The following is an 18,842-nucleotide window of genomic DNA, read 5'->3' as shown; positions in this document are numbered from 1 at the left end:
AGGTGTCTCAAGCTCTTCTATAGAGATAACACACTTGGAGCACCAAACAATAATGAACATCAAAATATCCTTAGCAAGGCAGTAAAATGGGGGAAATTTTATCTCCAGAATTATAATATTCTGTAAAGTTCCTTGGGGATAAGGGAATGAGTCTCTCAAGACTGCTAACTGCCTTCTAAGGGATGGGTTCATTTAACTGCAGGCATTTTGTTTTGCAAGAACAACGGGCCCATTTGTGACACGGCTTAATTTGTTTGGGACAATTGAGAATGTGTGCTATCTGCCACCAGCTGTTTTCTTTCTTTGCCTTTTTCCATGGAGCATCCATATTCTCCTCTAAATAAATGATGAGCAAATGTTTAACAAATACAGGTTTGAAGAACAGCCACATTATTAGCCTGCAGCCTGGCTGACCCTGGCAGGCCACTAAGTGAAGAATTTTTTTGGTTTACTCTCCTCTATCTCACACGATCACACCTTTCTCTACAGTGGATTCCTGTGGTTCCAGATTTCATAACTGTTCACAGACATCTCCCTCCGCTCAATTTGGTAATCTTTGTCCAAGCAACCTATGAAAAAAAAAATTAGAAAATCCTATAAGAAGCCATAGCATGACCCAAGTCTTTGGTTCCAAGACCTCTGGCTCCCAAAATACTCTGGGTGGATCCCTAAACACCACATTCCATCTCAACAGGAATATCAGACAGCAGAGTTCATAGAAGAGAATTAAATGCTGGAAATCAGAAGACACAATTTCTAGTTCTAGTTAAGCCGCTAAGTGACCCTAGTCACCATGTCAGAGATTGTGCTCACCAAAAACTCGTGTTCCTCTACCTTCGCCCAGGCCCCCTGCAGTTGGGTTGGCATACTGGGACTAGAGTTTGCTGATGAAATGTGAACAGAAGTCATCTGTGTCACCTTCAGAAGAAGGCAGTGAGGAGCCAGTGTGCCTCCTCAGTCTGTCTCTTGCCCTCTTCTGTGACCTTAGAGGCCTCATGTTCCAGATGGCATAGCTACAAGATGGAGAAAGACCACTGAGTCACATCTAATTGTCACGTGAAAAATACCCTTTTATTATGTTAAGTCATTGATATATTGTGGTTTGTCTGGTGCAGCCAGCATCAAGTAACTAACGCAGTCACCTAGCCTTTCTGCGACCCAGCTTTTTTATCCAGCCCCAATATATTGAACCACATTGAAAGAAGATGAAATGAAACCCCAGAGATAAAATTGCTTCAAAATAATAAGTTATTATTACATAAATGACCTCATCATCTCTTGGGTACAAGAGACACTCAATTCAAATGGCCTCTATTAAATGTGAAATATGCTTACCATTGTGAGAGAGTCTCTAATGCCATGGTGATGGGGGCTTTTAGGGGGTCTTCTCTCTTTGCGAACCCACATTTTCTGCAGAGTCTGGTTATGTGGGACAAAACAGATATTGCTAAGTAACCAAATGGGGCTACCAGAGGTAAAAACTGGGTCTCCCTAGAGCATGCTATCTTTCTGTGACTGGTCACCAAAAAGCTGACCAACAGATTCGGAGCACTCCTGATGGAGAGTTTGCTTGTCAACCAATGGATGGTGACATTTTCAAATTGCCCTAAAGGAGCTGCTTGAAAATGTATCACCATGAGATTTGGGGTTAGAAGAGTTTTTAGAGGACATCAATTTGAGTTAAAATATACAGTAAGCTTTTTTTTTTTTTTTTTTTTTTTTTTTTTACCAACAGATATAGTTAATTTTATGGATGTATATTTGGCAATTAAAAATTATATGTATTTAAGGTGTGCAGTTTGATAATTTTATATGTATATAAGCTAATTAACATGCTATCACCTCAGATAATTACCATTTTCTTTTTGGGGGAAATGAGGTGCAAGAACACTTGAAATCTACCCTCTTAGCAAATTTCAAGTATACAATAAAGTATTGTTAACTATAGTCCCTTTGTTGTATGTTAGATCTGAACTTATTCATCCTGCATAACTGAAACTCCTGACCAACATCTCCCCATTTCCTCTTCCCTCAGGCCCTGTGAGTTTGTCTTTCTGTGTCTGGCCTATTTCATTTTGAATAATGTCCTCCAGGGTCATCCACGTTTTCACAAATGGCAGAATTTTCTTCTTTTGGGGCTAAATAATATTCCATTGTATATATAATACACCCCATTTTCTTTATCTTTTCATCCACTGATGGGCATTTAGGTTGTTTATATATCTCGACTACTATGAATAATCCTGAAATGAACATGGGAATGCAGGTATCTCTTTGAAATCCTGATTTCATTTCCTTTGGATATACACCCAAAAGTGGGATTGCTGGGTCATAAGGTATTATTGTTTTAACTTTTTGTGGAACTTCCATACTGTTTTTGCATAATGACTGAAACCATTTACATTCCCACCAACTATGTACATGGGTTCCCTTTTCTCAGCATTCTTGCCAACACTGTTATCTCTTCTGTTAACAGCCATTCCAGAAGGTGAGATGAGTGGTTTTGATAAGCATTTTCCTGATGACTAGTGATGCTGAGCATCTTTTCATATATCTGTTGAGCATCCGTATGTCTTGTTTTGAGAAATGTTGATTCAGGTCTTTTGCCCATATTTCCATCAGGTTTTTGGGGAGTTTTGCTACTGAGTTGCACAAATTGCTTATGTATTTTGAATATTAACCCCTTCTCTAATCTATGGTTTGCAAATATTTTCTCCCACTCTGGTTCACTCTGTTGATTGTTTCCTTTGCTTTGCAGAAGGTTTTTAGTTCAGTGCAAATCTCATTTGTCCATTTTTGCTTTTGTTGTCTGTGATTTTAGTGTCATATCCAAAAAATCATTGCCCAGACCAATGTAAAGATTTTTCCCTATGATTTCTTCTAGTAGTCTTATATTTAAGTCTTTAATCCATTTTTGAGTTGACTTTTGTATAAGGTGTGAGATTAAGGTTCCACTTTGTTCTTCTGCCTATGAATATCCAGTTTTCCTAACATCATTTATTAAAGAAACTATTTTTCCCCATTTTATGTTCTTGGCACTGTTGTTGAAGATCAGTTGGCCATGAATGCATAATTTTATTTCTGGGCTGTATAGTCTGTTCCATTGGTCTATATGTCTACTTTTATTCCAGGACTGTACTGTTTTGATTACTGTAGCTTGGCAATATATTTTAAAATCAGAAAATGTGAAGCCTCCAGCTTTGTTCTTACTCAAGGTTGCTTTGACTATTTGGGGTCTTTTGTGGTTTCATATGAATTATATGAATTATTGTTTTTCTATTTTTGTAAAAATTATATAGACAGTTTAACTCTTCCAGTGATGAAGGACTCGTTTTCCTAATAGCAATTCCATTCCATTAGTGCAGCTATTTTATAAATCCCTTCTTTTATTTTACTTAAACAATTATCCTGTACCTTCTATCTACCGTTCAGATGTTTTATGTTTAGAGCAATACAAACAAGTCTATTTCTTTGCAACATGACAATTTTTCAAACACTTGAGAATAATTTTAACTCCCTCTTTAGGCTTCTATTTTGCATGTTAAATCTGTTTAATTTATTTTACAAGTTTGCACATTACATTTTATTTTATTTTATTCCCTGAAATTATTTGTGCTGAATCTCTTTCCAAAGAAGTTTTAAAGTGACAAACAAAAGGATAAAGCAGATATACCAATTCAAGAGCTAATGCAGTTGCTGAATTTGAATTTCAAATATGACACTGAGTTTCCTGGCAGCAAAGACAATAAGGAAAATAAGATGAGCTTACATAGCTCTGGGTACCAGGAAGAGGAAGCACGACAAAAATTATTTCTACTCTCTTTGTCATCCTTGACATCTTTCTCTAAAAGCCTTTAGCTTGTCAATGTCTTTCCTAAACTGCCATAAACGAAATGAACACAATCCTTCAGATATCATTTGCCCAGAACAAGCTTCTGAAAGTAAATTAAAAGCTATTTCCTCTTTTTTTTTTTTTTTTTTTTTGGTGGGATCTTATTCTGTCTCCCAGGCTGCAGTGCAGTGGCATGATCTCGGCTCACTGCACCCACCCCCTCCAGGATTCAAGCAATTCTCCCACCTCAGCCTCCCAAGTATCTGGGACTACAGGCATGCACCACCACACCTGGCTAAATTTTGTATTTTTTGGTAGAGACAGGGTTTCCCTATGTTGGCCAGGCTGGTCTCGAACTCCTGACCTCAAGTGATCCACTTGCCTTGGCCTCCCAGAGTGGTGCTGGGATTATAGGCATGAGCCACCACACCCAGTCCTAACTATTTCTTGTGGACCAAGAATGCACAAGATGCTTAATATATATGATCTGTAATTCTCACATTTTCCTTGCAAAATAGATACGAATACCTCCATTTCACAAGTAAGTAAAACAAGAAATTAAGTAACTTACCCAAAGTCACACAATTATTACAGATTTGGGTCTGTCTGGATTCAGATCTTGTATTCTTTTTATTATTCAATGACGAATTCTCAACCAAAAGGATTATATGATTTCTAAAGGTGTCTCACTAAAAACTACAGGCATGTTGAGTCAGAGGGAAAATATGGTTGAATGTTTTGGATCTGACATTTTCTTAAAAGCCAACACTGGTAACTGTTTTCATCTTCTTCCGGCATCTTAAGGAATCACAGAAACACATGTGAGTCGGGGGTGGTTTTGTTTTGTATACTGCAGCCATTACTCATTTTTTGGGACATACTCAATGCAAACTGGATTTGGATCCACTGGGCTTTGTCAAACACAGGTGCTCATGCATTGATTCAAATTTGGGTTGGCAAGAGTAAATATTCAATATGGAGGTTCACATCTCTAAAAGCGTATGGAAAGAATATTAAGAACTACAATACATAACAGGGGAGTGGGGAAATCTTCTCCCTATTGACTAGAGGCCTCACAGATCAAGCCTTTTTTCTCCACTTCCAGGGTCACTGACTCAGGCCAGGCCCTTATTATCTCTCATCTTTAATCTTCCCAACTATCTGCTGTGCCTCAGGCCTCTACCCTAATCTATTCCATTTTCCACATCCTCCCCAGGGTTATGTCCTTAAAAATAGTTCTGTCACATCTTTTTCCTGTTTATAAACCACTGCCAATTTCCATTGCTCAAAAGATCAAATTAAAATCCTGTCACATGGCATACAAAACACTTTACTATCTGGTATTCATTTCTCATTCTACTCTCATCTCTTCTCCTTTCTCCGTAATACCCCAAGCTCCAGCCCCACTGAACTCTTCAACATTCCACACCGTGCCTTTTCACTACTCTGTGTCTTTGCGTGAGTTGTTTGTTTTTCCTAGAAATGCTCTCCCACTTTCCCTCACCCGCAAAACTTCTACTCATTTAAGATTCAGCTTAAAAGTTGCCTCCTCTATAATAAGACTTATTTTCCCAGTCAAAATTAGTCACTCCCTATTGTGGGATCTCATAGTCCTATCTCTAATAAATTATTTATTATTTGTTTTACATTTCTTTATATCCCCACTTGACTCCTTTACAGCAGTTCAAACATATACCCTTAAAGTCTGCAAGAGAAAGTCTGCAATAAATGTTTGTTGAGTGTAGATTCCCATCACAGTGGTTAAATTGTGTATGCACCACCAGAAGTTGAACAGACTCCAAAACTGAATTCAGATGGCTTCTGTGAATGAAGTTATTCCAGATAAAGGGGTAAGGGATGACAACCATCATTCATAGAAATAACACAAACTCAAAACTACATTTGAAGGTCACCCAAAATATATTAATAGTCATGATGACTCACATATAACATCAGAAAGAAACATGTTTATTATGACTTTTATAATAATGCTTATTTGGCTTTTTCTTATGGTACAATTTATATATAATTATTATGATAAAATTAAAGTAGATATGTAGATAAATAAAAATAGAAAAAAATCATTCATAGTTAAGCCATCCAGAGAAAATTTCCATTAACATTTTCGTGTGTCTCTTTTCACACATACAAGAATTTGTATGTGCTTTTTCACACAACAATATATCGTATTTTCCATTTAATTACATTTTATTCTAAACCATGACTATATATCAGCCCATTTTGTGTGTGCATACACAATAATGAATTTATCTACTTCTATTCTTGGACATAAAAGTTGCTTCCAACTTTTCAGTATTGTTAATAGTGCCAAAAATTATCCCTGTAGCTACCAATACTTCATACCAAAAGACCCTCTTGAAAGATCGTGCTAATTTCCCAGTAACAAGTCAAGTATAAGAGTGCCTGTTTATCTAAAACTCTTGCTAACTATGAGCATTTAGGCTGTGATATTTAACTAGAAAAGAGCAAATCTAATCAGCTATACTGTATTTTGTATCTAATAAAAATAATTATTTTCAGCATGGGGATGGGGGTTAAGGCACCCATAAACAGGATGGTCAAAGATAAAATCTGGTGATGCATCTGAGCCCATGAACACGAGTATTCTGTTTGTACAGCAGGAACTTTCTGAAGAAGATGAATGCCTCAGGGTCACCATGTTTGATGGTCCTGCCTCTCATGATCATTCACTTTCTCCACCTTTGGTCTCTGCTCACCTGGCTACAAGCAGCCTCCAGGAAAAGCATAACCTTCTACTAACAAGAGCCTGATGGTCTTGTTAGGCTAACAACAAGATAGTTCTCACTGTCAATTGTCACTCTGATCCATGTATCAGTCACATATGATAATTGTGTTAATGTGGGTCCATCTCCAGAAGACTTATTATCTCTGGCAAGGAATTTTCAGGACCAAAATTAGAGGTAAAACCTTAGATGGTTCCCAAACTTGCTGCCCAACAGTATCACTCAACCAAGAATATTTTGGGTTTTTTTATTTTTTATTTTTTTTAATGTTGACTTCCAAGACCTGTCCCTGGAGATTCTAATTGGGGAGGTATGGGATAAGACCTAGGAATCTCTATTTTTCAAAGCTCCACAGCTGATTCAGATGTAAGTCAAAGACTGAGAACCATGGACCGAGACTGTGAAGACCTAACCAGGGTCCTTATCCTTCAAAGCTGGTCTAAGAGAGCAGCCGGTTTTCTCTAAGTAATAGCTTTTGTTTCTCTCTATGCCATCCTCAAATAGCAACAGGTTAAACCTAGGATAATAACACCTAATGTGTCTTGTTCTTACTGTGTTCCTCACAATAGTTCTGAGTCCTAAGGCTCAGTTTCCTCGTCTGTAAAATGCAGTAACAACCTACATGTCAACACTTATGAAACAAAATAACTACTATGACAAGAAATATTATTTTAGTCAGAGCTTTCCTTTTCATCACAACTCTAAGCCTGGCTCTAAGCCTGAAACACAACATAGACAGAAAGTAGTAGTAGTAAATGAACTTTTTTTTTTAATGGGCCAGACTCAGATGTTGAGTTTACAAAGCAGTTGGATGAGCTGTAGCAACTTTTGGAAAATGTAGTCTAAAATTCTTGTTAAAAGTGGAGAAAATCTCACCTCTCCAGGACCTTTTCCTTTACTCTGCTTTGCCCCTGTAGGTCTCCTAGGGATTTTGCAAAAGCTGCTGTGGCTGTAACTCCCAGCTGCTTCTCTAATGGCGAGAGTATGGCATCCTCTCTGAGGGTGGGACTTGGTTGGAAAATCGCCAAACCAGGCCAAAGCCAGCTGGGCTCTGCTGAAAATGAGGAAAGCCCAGTCAAAGCCTAATATCCAGCTACCACTCCAGCTCCAAGCCCAAGTACTCACAGCACCAGAAATAAAGAGAAAATTCAAAATAAATTCCTGCATTTTGTCCTAATCAGAAAAGGGGTCCTTACGCCCTTGAAAAGATGGGGAGTTCAGAGAGAAAAGGGGGTGCTAGACAGCAATTCGGCAAGTAGAGAAAAGCAATGCATATGACTTTAGTTCTATCTTCGATCTACTTTGTTATTTTAACTCAAAGAACAAAAAGATGGTCTGATCATCTTATTATGGCCATCATTAGGCCATGTGGTGGGACCCACTGCTCTTGCCTATACGATGGCAAGATCTTCTTTCACATTAGGGTGGAACCAGGATCACTTCATACATTCTAAAAGGAAGGTAGAGGATCCTAGGGACCAACCCAGGGCATACCCATATGCCAAAGAAACCAGAGCACCCAAAGGCTCGAGATGGGGAGAACTAACCTACCATCCTGCACAACATGCTCATCCTCAGGATCAGACCAGGGCTGCAGCAGGCCTGCCACCTGATCTCCTTCAGCTTTGCTCTTACGTCAGGCCTCACTCTGAAAGGTCTTAGCAGCAAAGAAGTTTCTAAGACTAAGAGCTGGGCACTGGAAGGTTCAGCACAAGTTCATGGAGAATACAACTCAAGCCTGAAGGAGAAGCCCTGCCTGCAGACAGCACAGTTATGCTGCCTCTCACAGCTACCCACCAAGTACCGGCCCTCCTATAATGACCCCATAGCAGTGGGTATCAGAAGGCTGCCTTTTCTTAGGGTCCTGGGTTCCTCCTTTGTCTTCCCACATCAGCCCCAGGAAGGCTGGGAATGCTTGGGGATTAGAGTAGAGTCTGAAGAAGAAGGGTGGGGAATGAACATTCAGTTGGGGAGAGATAAACTTTTACAGCTGAGCAAAAAATTGTCAGTGAAATATCTGCTCTCAGTGGGCCAAGGTGAGCAGATTGCTGAGCTCTGTCTGTGACTAATGATGGCTGGAAACATAAAATCCAGATAATTTTGAATTTGTTTTTCTATTTCAATAAAGAAAAATATATATATGGACTTTTTTTCTCCCTCTCTCTTTCTGGACGTAGCATTAGCTGACTTCCTCCACAATAAGCCCCCAAATAGAACACATGCGTGAGAGGTGGGAGCATTGAGGACAGCCCAAAGACAAAATTAGAACCAAGTCCTGGGAGGCAGCAGAATCCTAGACTTTTCACAAAATCTGCACTCCAAATCCAGTTCCAATAACACTGCTCTTTTGCAAAACTGGCAACGGTTGCCACTGAGAATCTCAACAGTATATCATACTTGTCAATCTGGGTTCCTTGGCAATGATTCAACCTGTTGTGAAATTGGTATTTGCTGCTCTCCTGACACCCACATTAGCCATCTCCCCTAGATCTCTTTGATTTCTTGTTTACTTCTGTCTTCTTCTGTTTGTCACATTGTTAGGAGGCCACAGCCAAATAAGGGGAAAAGAAGGCAAGGCAGATGCTGCTTTTATTTTGCAGCTATTGATTATGTGAAACACACCATCTCTGGGAAAAAATGGGGCTAAATAACTGAAATGGGCAATTTGTAGAGACTAACCCTGTGTGGGCAGGGATACATTAGTTGAGCTCTAGTGTGCTCAGATCTCATTTCTGTGCTCAGTGATTCTCTTCATGTAGTGTGCCGATAAGTGAATCTCATCTTTCAAGATAGGCTATAAGTGTCAAATTATTTTTCTCTTCTTCTCCTGATAGGATACTTATCAGCAGCCAGCATCCTGTAAGTGAAGGTGACCTCAGCTGGGATGAAAAGTTTTCCCTGTCAGTTCCAGCCCTGTAGATGGATCTTCATCCCAGGTGGAACTGGATGTGAATGAACTTGTTTAGCTCAGCAAATTCAGGAAACTCAGCAGGCGGGAATGCTGCTATGGAAATTAACACAGTATAAGAATCTTAGTAGTAGACAAAGTGCTGTATGGGCACTTAATCATTGTCTCAAATAAAAATAAACGATCCAGAGCCAATCATTGACATATGGATGTCTCTGTCCAATGGCTATTTATTCCATTCAAGTGAGAGGTGATGCTGAGCACCAATTTTTTACTTCCAGCAAACCTGGGCAAACACTTTTAGATTATGTCAAATTAAATATATACTAAGCACTGCTAGGTATTCAAAGTATTTTATTTCATTTAATCCTCACAGTTGCCCTGTAAACTAATTATTGTTACCCCCTTATCATAGATGAGGAAACTGAAGGCTCAGAGAGATTTAGGAACCCAGGGACTTAGAATTCAAACATGTGTCTCCAGACTTAGAGTCTTGAGTTCTCCCTATTACCCCAAAGCTCCTCCAGACTTTTACCTGCACATACACTGGGCGGATTTGACTATAATAACTCAGAATTAGAGGGCAATCCAATGAAATAATCTGTAAACAAGTCAATGTCAAGGACATAAGCATTAACTAAGAGAACATATAATATTTTTCTGAAACATTATATTAGGCAAACTTGTGAATATGAAATTCTATATGTTTTGTTTTAAGCAATTTATGTTACTTAGTAAAATTAAAGAGTATGTTGTGGGAATTAACGATGTACATTTTAGAGAACTTTTTTACAGTTTCAGTATTTTTAAAAATAAAAAACATTTATAAGAGGCAGGCAATTTTAAAGAGGTGACTTCAAAAAGTTCATAGAAAAATTGAATTAAAAGATAAAAATAAAAAATATAAACTTTGTTTTCAACATAAGCTCTGTCAAGTTCAAGACACTTTTGTTAAGCAATGATATCAGCCATTTAGTCCATCCCTAAAAAACTGAAGATCCTGGGTATTTGACCATCTCAATGCAGTCTTTTTTACATTATTTACTGAAGAAAAATGAGTGCCCTTTAAAGATTTTTTCAGATAAGGAAACAGAAGAAGTCAGAAGGAGCCAAATCAGAACTATAAGGTGGATGCCTAATGATTTTCCATTGACACTCATAAAATTGCCCTTCTTTGTTGAGAATGAGCAGGAGCATTGTCAGGGTGGAGAAGGACTCTCTGGTGAAGCTTTCCTGGGTGTTTTTCTGCTAAAGTATTGGCTTTCTCAAAATACTCTCATAATAAGCAGATGTTATCACTTTTTGGTGCTCCAGAAAATCAACAAGCAAAATGACTGGAGCATTCCAAAAAACTATTGCCATGACCTTTGCTCTTGGTCGGTCCACTTTTGCTTTGACTGAACCACTTGAACCTCTTGGTAGTCATCACTTTGATTGCATTTTGTCTTCAGGATCATACTGGTAAAGCCATGTTCCATCTCCAGTTACAGTTCTTTGAAGAAATGCTTCAGGATCTTGATCCCACTTGTTTAAAATTTACATTGAAAGCTCTGCTCTTGTCTGGAGCTGATTTGGGTGCAACAGTTTTGGCACCCAGAGTGGAAAGTTGCTCAACTTTAATTTTTCAGTCAGAATTGTGTAAGCTGAGCCAATTGAGACATCTATGGTATTGGGTATTATTTCTGCTATAATCATCTACACTCTTCAATTAGTGCATGAACAAGATTAATTCTTTCCTCACAAATCAATGTCGATGGTCTGGTACTGTGGGCTTTATTTTCAACACCGTTGCATCACTTCTTAAAACAAGTTATCCATTTGTAAACTGATTTCTTTGGGGCCTTGTCCCCATAAACTTTTCATAAAGTATCAGTGACTTCACCATTCTTCCACCCAGGCTTCACCATAAACTTGGTATTTGTTCTTGTTTCAATTTTAGCAGAATACATGTTGCTCTGATAGGCGCCCTTTTCAAATTGATGTCTAATCTTTCTTAGTGCCTCCAACTAGATCCTGTTCAGACATGTCATAACAAGTTAACATCAGGGTTTTTTCTGTGCAGCAAAATTTTGAAATCCATGTATATATAGTGTTTTCATTTTCCATGAACTTTTTGAAGTCCCATGATCTATAATTGGGAGTGATGATGTTGTTGCTAAGACAGTTAAAATATGAGAATATTTTAGAAGGTACCCATGAAGAAATGTACTGGAGCATAGGCAGATGTGTCCATTAGTCCAGACCATGCCACTTGATTCAAAAAAAAAAAAAAATCATGAAATGGAGTTTATTATACAGGAATTCTCCAGAGTAGAAATGTCACAAACACATATGCGGAAAAATAATTGTTGTGCTCTGGCAGAGGGGATGTATCAAACGTGAAAACTAAGAAACATCAAAGTAAAACCAGTTGTTTCTAGTTTCTAGAACAGAGGTGGCTGACATACCCTTTTCAGTGCTTGGCAACCAAGGCTCTGCACTGCTCTGGGATCAGTTCAGAAGGTCAAACACTCTTCATATCATTAGGAAAGGTTTATGCTAAAAATAGAATACTATAAATGTATTTGGCTAACAGGAATCTTGAATCAAAATGATTTAAGAGCTCCAGAAAACTATAATTGTTACTGCTATTATCAGTAATCATCTTTTTAAAAAGGCTCAAAATATATACATGCATATATTATATATAATTATATAGACACATCGTTAATCATCTTTTTAAAAGAGCCAGTATTGCATAAAATACTTCAGTGCTTTACGTATATTATCTTTAGTCCTTTACATTTTAAACAACTGTTTAAGAATGTTATTAAACCAACTTCACTCCAAAAGTAGCTCTAATGTTCAGGTCAGTTTTCCCATTTATAGGATAGAACCTCAATCCGTCTAAAAAAGCGAGTATTCCCATAATCCATTACCACAACTTTTAAATGAAAAAAATATAGATACATTTTATATGACATACAATGTACAATTAGTACTTTTTGCTAATTGCCCAATTTTCAAGAGGTATAACGAGCAATACATTTTAAACAATCATTAATTTAATTAATTCAGTTATTTACTTACTTATGGTATTGATTTTTGCTTTTGTAACAAATTACCTATTCTCACATTCTATTTTGATACATTATGCTAAATATTTGGTAGGCGCATAATAGACACATAAATTGGTCCCCATATAGCTGGCCAAAATTATTTCTGACATCTCCTATACAAAGCAGAACTCTCCAATAATCTGTTTTTGGAGTAGGAGACAACATTCAAGAAAATAAATCAGATAAATATTGCAATTTACAATGGTTCAGCATATTTACTGTGGATATTGCTATTCTTAGCATTGATCACATTAATACTTTCAGGCTGTATGAATTTATATTAGTAAGAACTAGAAATATTTAATCAGGATTTTTAAATCTCTTGTGCATCTTTAAAACATCATGCAGAAATGTGATGATAATGAGCTTAAAAAAACACTATCAGCAATTAGGATTATTATAATATTAATTGAAGTTCCATTCCTGCTATTTAATGCAGTCCTAGAAGAAAAAAGAAATGACCAAAGTCAACCCACAAGAAGTAAAGAAATCACTACTTAGCAATATTATTTCATTAGCCAGATAAAGATAGGCTAAAAGAGCACATTTATCTCCTGCCAGAGGCAGCCTGTTTGGCCTGTTCGCATCCTAATCTAAATTCTGTCTTTGACTGTATATGAAGGTTCCCATTAAGGGTCAGGTGATTCACATACACCAATTGATGATGTAGCTGAGGACGAAATCAGCCCCATAATATGTTTGTGTGCTACTAGTCTCTGGCTGACAAAGTGCAGTGGCCCACAGGAGTTGCAGTCGTGCATCATCATCCCTCATGCTTTTCCTATGTCTTCTTATCACTCAAGTAGAAGTGGCAGATAATGCCTTTCTAGCTGGTGTCACAGGTCCAGAAACCTCAGAATATTGCATCTTCAATGGGCAGTACACCAGGGACAGTATTGCAAATCAATTAGATATATTTCATATTTGAAATTAAGTTGTCTGATTTCCAACATGTCTTCTGTCTTCGAAGAATGATGCATTTATCTTCTTGCTTATTTGGCAGAAATTGGGCTTACTGGAGTTAAAGACTGTTTTCTGACTCTAAAGAATTAATCTATCTCAGCAACTGAAACTACTTTATATTCCAGCCTCAGAGCAGAAGGGTCCTGCTTGTCTCTGCCCTATATTATACAGCAGTGTTATGAATTTTATTGCATTTACACAGATCCGATATTATGTGAAAGATGCATCTAAATCAGTAAATATCTTGCTAAAGCTGCTATGAGGCTTTGGGGAAGGATGGGTGGGGATAAAGCTGTAGGGAAAATGATTTAAAATATACATCAATCTGGCTTTATATAGTTGTCACATTGAAATACAAGTTTGAAATCCACGACTTTATTCTCATGAGGGTTATATTTGTGTGCAAAAGCAGCATTAACTTTGCACTTTATACTCTGCCTCAGAAATTTCATAGACCTGGAACATAATACAAATTACAAAGATGTTAACATGGGAGGAAATGGCATAAATGTTTGCAGGCTATGACCAAGACTGCATGCAGGCAGCAAAAAAGTTATGTTAAAAATTTATCAGTGCAATGGCTTCTTTGGTCATTATAGAAAATGAATAATTCATTAAATGCTCAATTAATAACTATAGAGGCCTACTATGTACAAAGCACTATACAAGGCACTAAGGAAGGTAATCATGAAAAAGTTATGGCCCTGTTCTCATCATCTAAACAAAGAGATAATAAAACCAATCTATTTTGGAGTTTCCTAAACATGTTGCTTTATTAAACCAAGAGACCATCATTCACCAGGTAATTTAAAAAGAAAACCTGGCAAACGGAATGTTCTACATTTCATTCTCATGCCGTCAATTTTCTGTTGTTATGTTTATTATTTTAGGAAAATGATCTCAGAAAACCCCACTTATAATAGATTTTATGTGGCATAGAGTTGAAGTTTTTTTGACCTCCAAAGTCTATTGGGATTTAGTAACATCTAACCACAAAGGAATATTCCAGTATTCTAATCATCCTCAACATTTCCTCTGACTCAGGCACACAGCATTATAAAAAAGTAAGAGCTGTTTGCTTATTAGTGTCTCAATATCCAGGGTTGATAATGTAGCTCAACCATTTATGATGCACTAAAGTACTCAGATGCACTTAAAACACTCTCAGATTACATATTTCAATGTGAGCATCTGGAATATTCCCTTTAGTTGGCACCTTTGATTCCATTCTTCATGCTGAGGTGGGTCCAGAGCCCTTGTGTTTTAGAATTAGAACTAATTAAGTTTCAGCCCATTTGTTTAGAAATCAACCTTGCAATGGGTGTCAGGAGTACTTAGCGATGCATTATCTCCCAAAGCTATGCAGCCAGTGTTATCTGGGCACAAAAGGGCACTTATCTCCATTAATAATATGTACTACCACAGAACAGCCAGTTCTCACATCTCTTGGATATTGACATTTAGGGATTGAATCTCTCCTTCCAGATTTTGCCATTTTGTTCTACTCCATGCAGGAAAGTGATGTTCCCTGTACCCATCTCTGAAGACAGTAGTCTTATAGTGTCTAACCCAAAAGGGCATCTTCTCAACATGATAGCAGAGGAGGAGAGGTCAGCTACATCCATAGTGGGAAAAATGCCCACTCCCATCCACACTGGGGTTGGTATAGCAGTAGAAGTCAGGAAGCTTGACATTGGGTAGGCAACGGCTCCCTGGTTTCAGGACTGTAGCCCTTGAAGAGCAAGATGCAGACAGGATTCGGTGACACAGGAGCAGGGCTGGTCTTCCAAGGAGGATCCCGGTAGGAGCTGGTAGGGAGGTAGTCCAGTTTAAACAAAAGGAAAATGAGGCAGAACTTGTCTTAAGAACTAGTGGGGTAGGACAACAGGTAGGGTAGCAAATAACTTGCTAGACATGCAGATACCTTCATGCTTACACGGGCATATCGAAATTAAGACCTACTCCAGGTCTCATTAAGCTGGTGTAGCTGAGGCTTCTGCCCCAGTTAGAATAATTTCGAGAATCACATACCATTGATCTTGTCAAGTACAGACTCCACGTGCAGAGGTTGAGGAAGGCAGTGGAGACATGTACTCTCCAGCAGGGGGCCATCTGCAGAGCCACCAAAAGGATAGAATTTCAAGCTGTGTCTAAGACCTCCCACTGCACTGGGACACCACAGTAGGATGTAGGGGCCCAAAGGAGAGGAGGTCTAGGTAGGAAATCCTGATTTACAGGCAGAGGATGACTAATAAATCAAGAGGTTGAAAAATGCTTGTGAGGGTAAAAAGGCTAGAAGAAAAGGAAGGCAACCATAGATCTTGGCAGAGAAGTCAGCTAGTGCAGTCAGGTAGCCATAAGCAGGCAGGACTGGGGTGGGTTCAGAGAGGTCAGCTGAGGCAGGATGTCTCAGGCATGTGTAAAAGTAGGAAACATGTCTTGTTCATTTTAGATTCCCAGTATGTAGGCGGCATAGGTATTGTGGAAAGGAAAGCAAGGAGAAACAGAGAGAGGGACAGAGAAAGGTCACCACACAATGAGTGAAAAAGAAAAGAAAAATGTAGAAATAGAAGTCAATTTAACTTGGCTGGAAATTAGTAACATTAGGTTCTATCCTGACTCTGCTACTGACTAAATGCTGGACTTTGGATATAAGTGACTTAATATTTTGAGACCGTACTTACGCCATCTCTGTAAAATGAATGCATAGACTAGATAACCTAAAAGTAAAGTTTACTGCAACAAATCTTTTTTGAATGCCTACTAACTGCCAAATACAAGTTTTGAAGAAACTGAGATAACAGGAGTAATAGGGCCGGGCACGGTGGCTCACCCTTTTAATCCCAGCACTTTGGGAGGCTGAGGTGGACGAATCGCCTGAGGTCAGGAGTTCGAAGACAGCCTGGCCAACATGGCGAAACCCCATCTCTGCTAAACTTACAAAAAAAAAAAAAAAATTAGCCAGGCATGGTGGTGGGCACCTCTAATCTCAGCTACTTGGGAGGCTGAGGCAGGAGAATTGCTTGAACCAGGGAGGCGGAGGTTGCAGTGAGCCGAGACTGTGCCATTGCATTCCAGCCTGGGCGACAAAACTCCGTCTCAAAAAAAAAAAAAAAAAATAGGAGTAATAATCAGGAAAGGCCGGAGTTCTGATTCTAAAGCATGTACTTTGTTCTCTGACTAATTTTGTCAGCGCTGCTAAGTGTGGATGCTCTTGGACTATATATTAATTAAAGTCATAAGAGGCCTCTCTTCAAGACACAACAAAGACAAAGGATTTGCATTGCATATGGCCTTTTGCAATCAGAAGTATGAACGTCCTAATGCATCTCACCCTCCCCGTATAATGCATTTATGTTGTATAGAAAATATAAGTGAGCAAGCAATTATTGAGCACCTATTGTATCTAAGGCAAGGAGTTGAATACTTCCACTTCTATAATCTCATTCAACACTCGCAGCATGTGGCTTAGATATTATTTTCTTCATTTTACAGGTGAGAAATTAAAACAGAGAGAGGTAAAATGAATTTCTCAAGGGCATTTTAAACTCCAGAAACAGTAGTCTCCCTTATCTGTGGTCTTGCTTTCCATAATTTCAGTTACTCTCAGTCAACTGTGGTCTGAAAATATTAAATGAAAACTTATAGAAATAAACAATTCATAAGTTTTAAATTGCATGCTGTTCTGAGTAGCATGATGAAATCTCTTGGCCTCCCACTCCATCCCTCTTGGAAGGTGAATCCTCCCTTTGTCCAGTGTATCTACACTGTATATGCTACCCACTCTTCGGCCACTTAGCCCATGAGTCGCTTAGTAGCCACTTGGTTATAAAGTCTACTGTTGTGGTATCACAGTGCTTGTGTTCAAGTAATACTTACTTTACTTAATAATGGCCTCAAAGTGCAAGAGAAGTGTTGCTGGAAATTTGGATATGCCAAAGAGAAGCTATAAAGTGCTTCCTTTAAAAGTGAAAAGGTGAAAGTCCGAAAAAACATCTTATACTGAGTAAGAACAAATCTTCTGTCTGTGAAATTGTGAAGAGGGAAAAAGAAATTTGTGCTAGTTTTGCTGTCATACCTCAAACTGCAAAAGTTATAGCCACAGTGCATGACAAGTGCTTAGTTAAGATGGAAAGGCATTAAATTTGTGGGTGGAAGACATGAACATGTTATGATTGACAGCAATTATATTCAGTACTATCAGTGGTTTCAGGCACCCACTGGGGGTCTTAGAACATATTCCCCATGGATAAAAGGGGGACCACTATAGTTTGAATCCAAGGCTAGAACCCTTCTAGTACACTACAGCACATCTTTACATTAGCTTGTTCTGAATAACATAATGGATAAACATGCTCATACTGTAAGCTTTTCCTGAAAGCTAATCTTCAACATAAAAGCATTTGGCAGAAAGTTCTGTTCATGTGCATGTTAAGGCTGGCATGCTACTGGTGGATTCCTAAGTTTGATGGGGGTGGGAAATCAAGACTATATATATATATATATATCCATTTATTCATTATATAGTTCACTTAAATGACTATATAAACAATGAACCTCAGTGTAAGCTGTTTTAGTGTTTCTAACTGTGCATGCCAATATACATAACTCAGTCATGAGGCGTACTAGGACTTTAATAGGTTGGGAATGATGAGATTTGATGCTAGGAGAACAAATTTAGCTTTAGGACAGGTCCCCAAGGGTGGCCAGCTTCTCAAATTATAAAATCCTAGAGGGAAGGATAAAATTTGGATGCAAGTTGAGAAAGCCTCATCACTCATAAGGTCCAAATTAGTGGAGGATGCAAGCCACAGAATGGCCATGGCAACAGGAATACTGGTAGTCAGGTGGGTGGTGGAAGCTGTGTAGCTCCAAGAGATTCACCTGGCATAAATAAGGACTCCAGCCCACGGCAAGTTTCAGCCTTTGAGGAGTCTACTAAGGGCTAAAAAGAAAAATGGAATCTCAAACAAGACAGTTGAGGTTTCAGGATAGGGCTTCAGTATCAATGGAGAGACTAAGGAGAAGAGTAACAAGCTAAGACAGAGTCATGGTCTTATTGTCACACAAAAGATGGTGAAAGCTCAGAACCAGGATGAACGTTTATAGGCAACAAGGGGCCCACTTCAGACACACTGAGCTTAGAGCAGCAAGAAAGATTTTAGATTTTCCACCAGGGATTGGGGTGAAGATCAGATTTTCTAATATATTCCCATAAGTTTGTTTAGAACTGGCTCTAGAATTAAATTGTCCTGAACCTATAAATGAAAGCTTTC

Source organism: Rhinopithecus roxellana, chromosome 8, assembly GCF_007565055.1.
Source record: "Rhinopithecus roxellana isolate Shanxi Qingling chromosome 8, ASM756505v1, whole genome shotgun sequence".
NCBI classification, from domain to species: Eukaryota; Metazoa; Chordata; class Mammalia; order Primates; family Cercopithecidae; genus Rhinopithecus; species Rhinopithecus roxellana.
The sequence above is the reverse complement of the archived record's forward strand: the minus strand, read 5'-3'. Positions refer to the sequence as shown.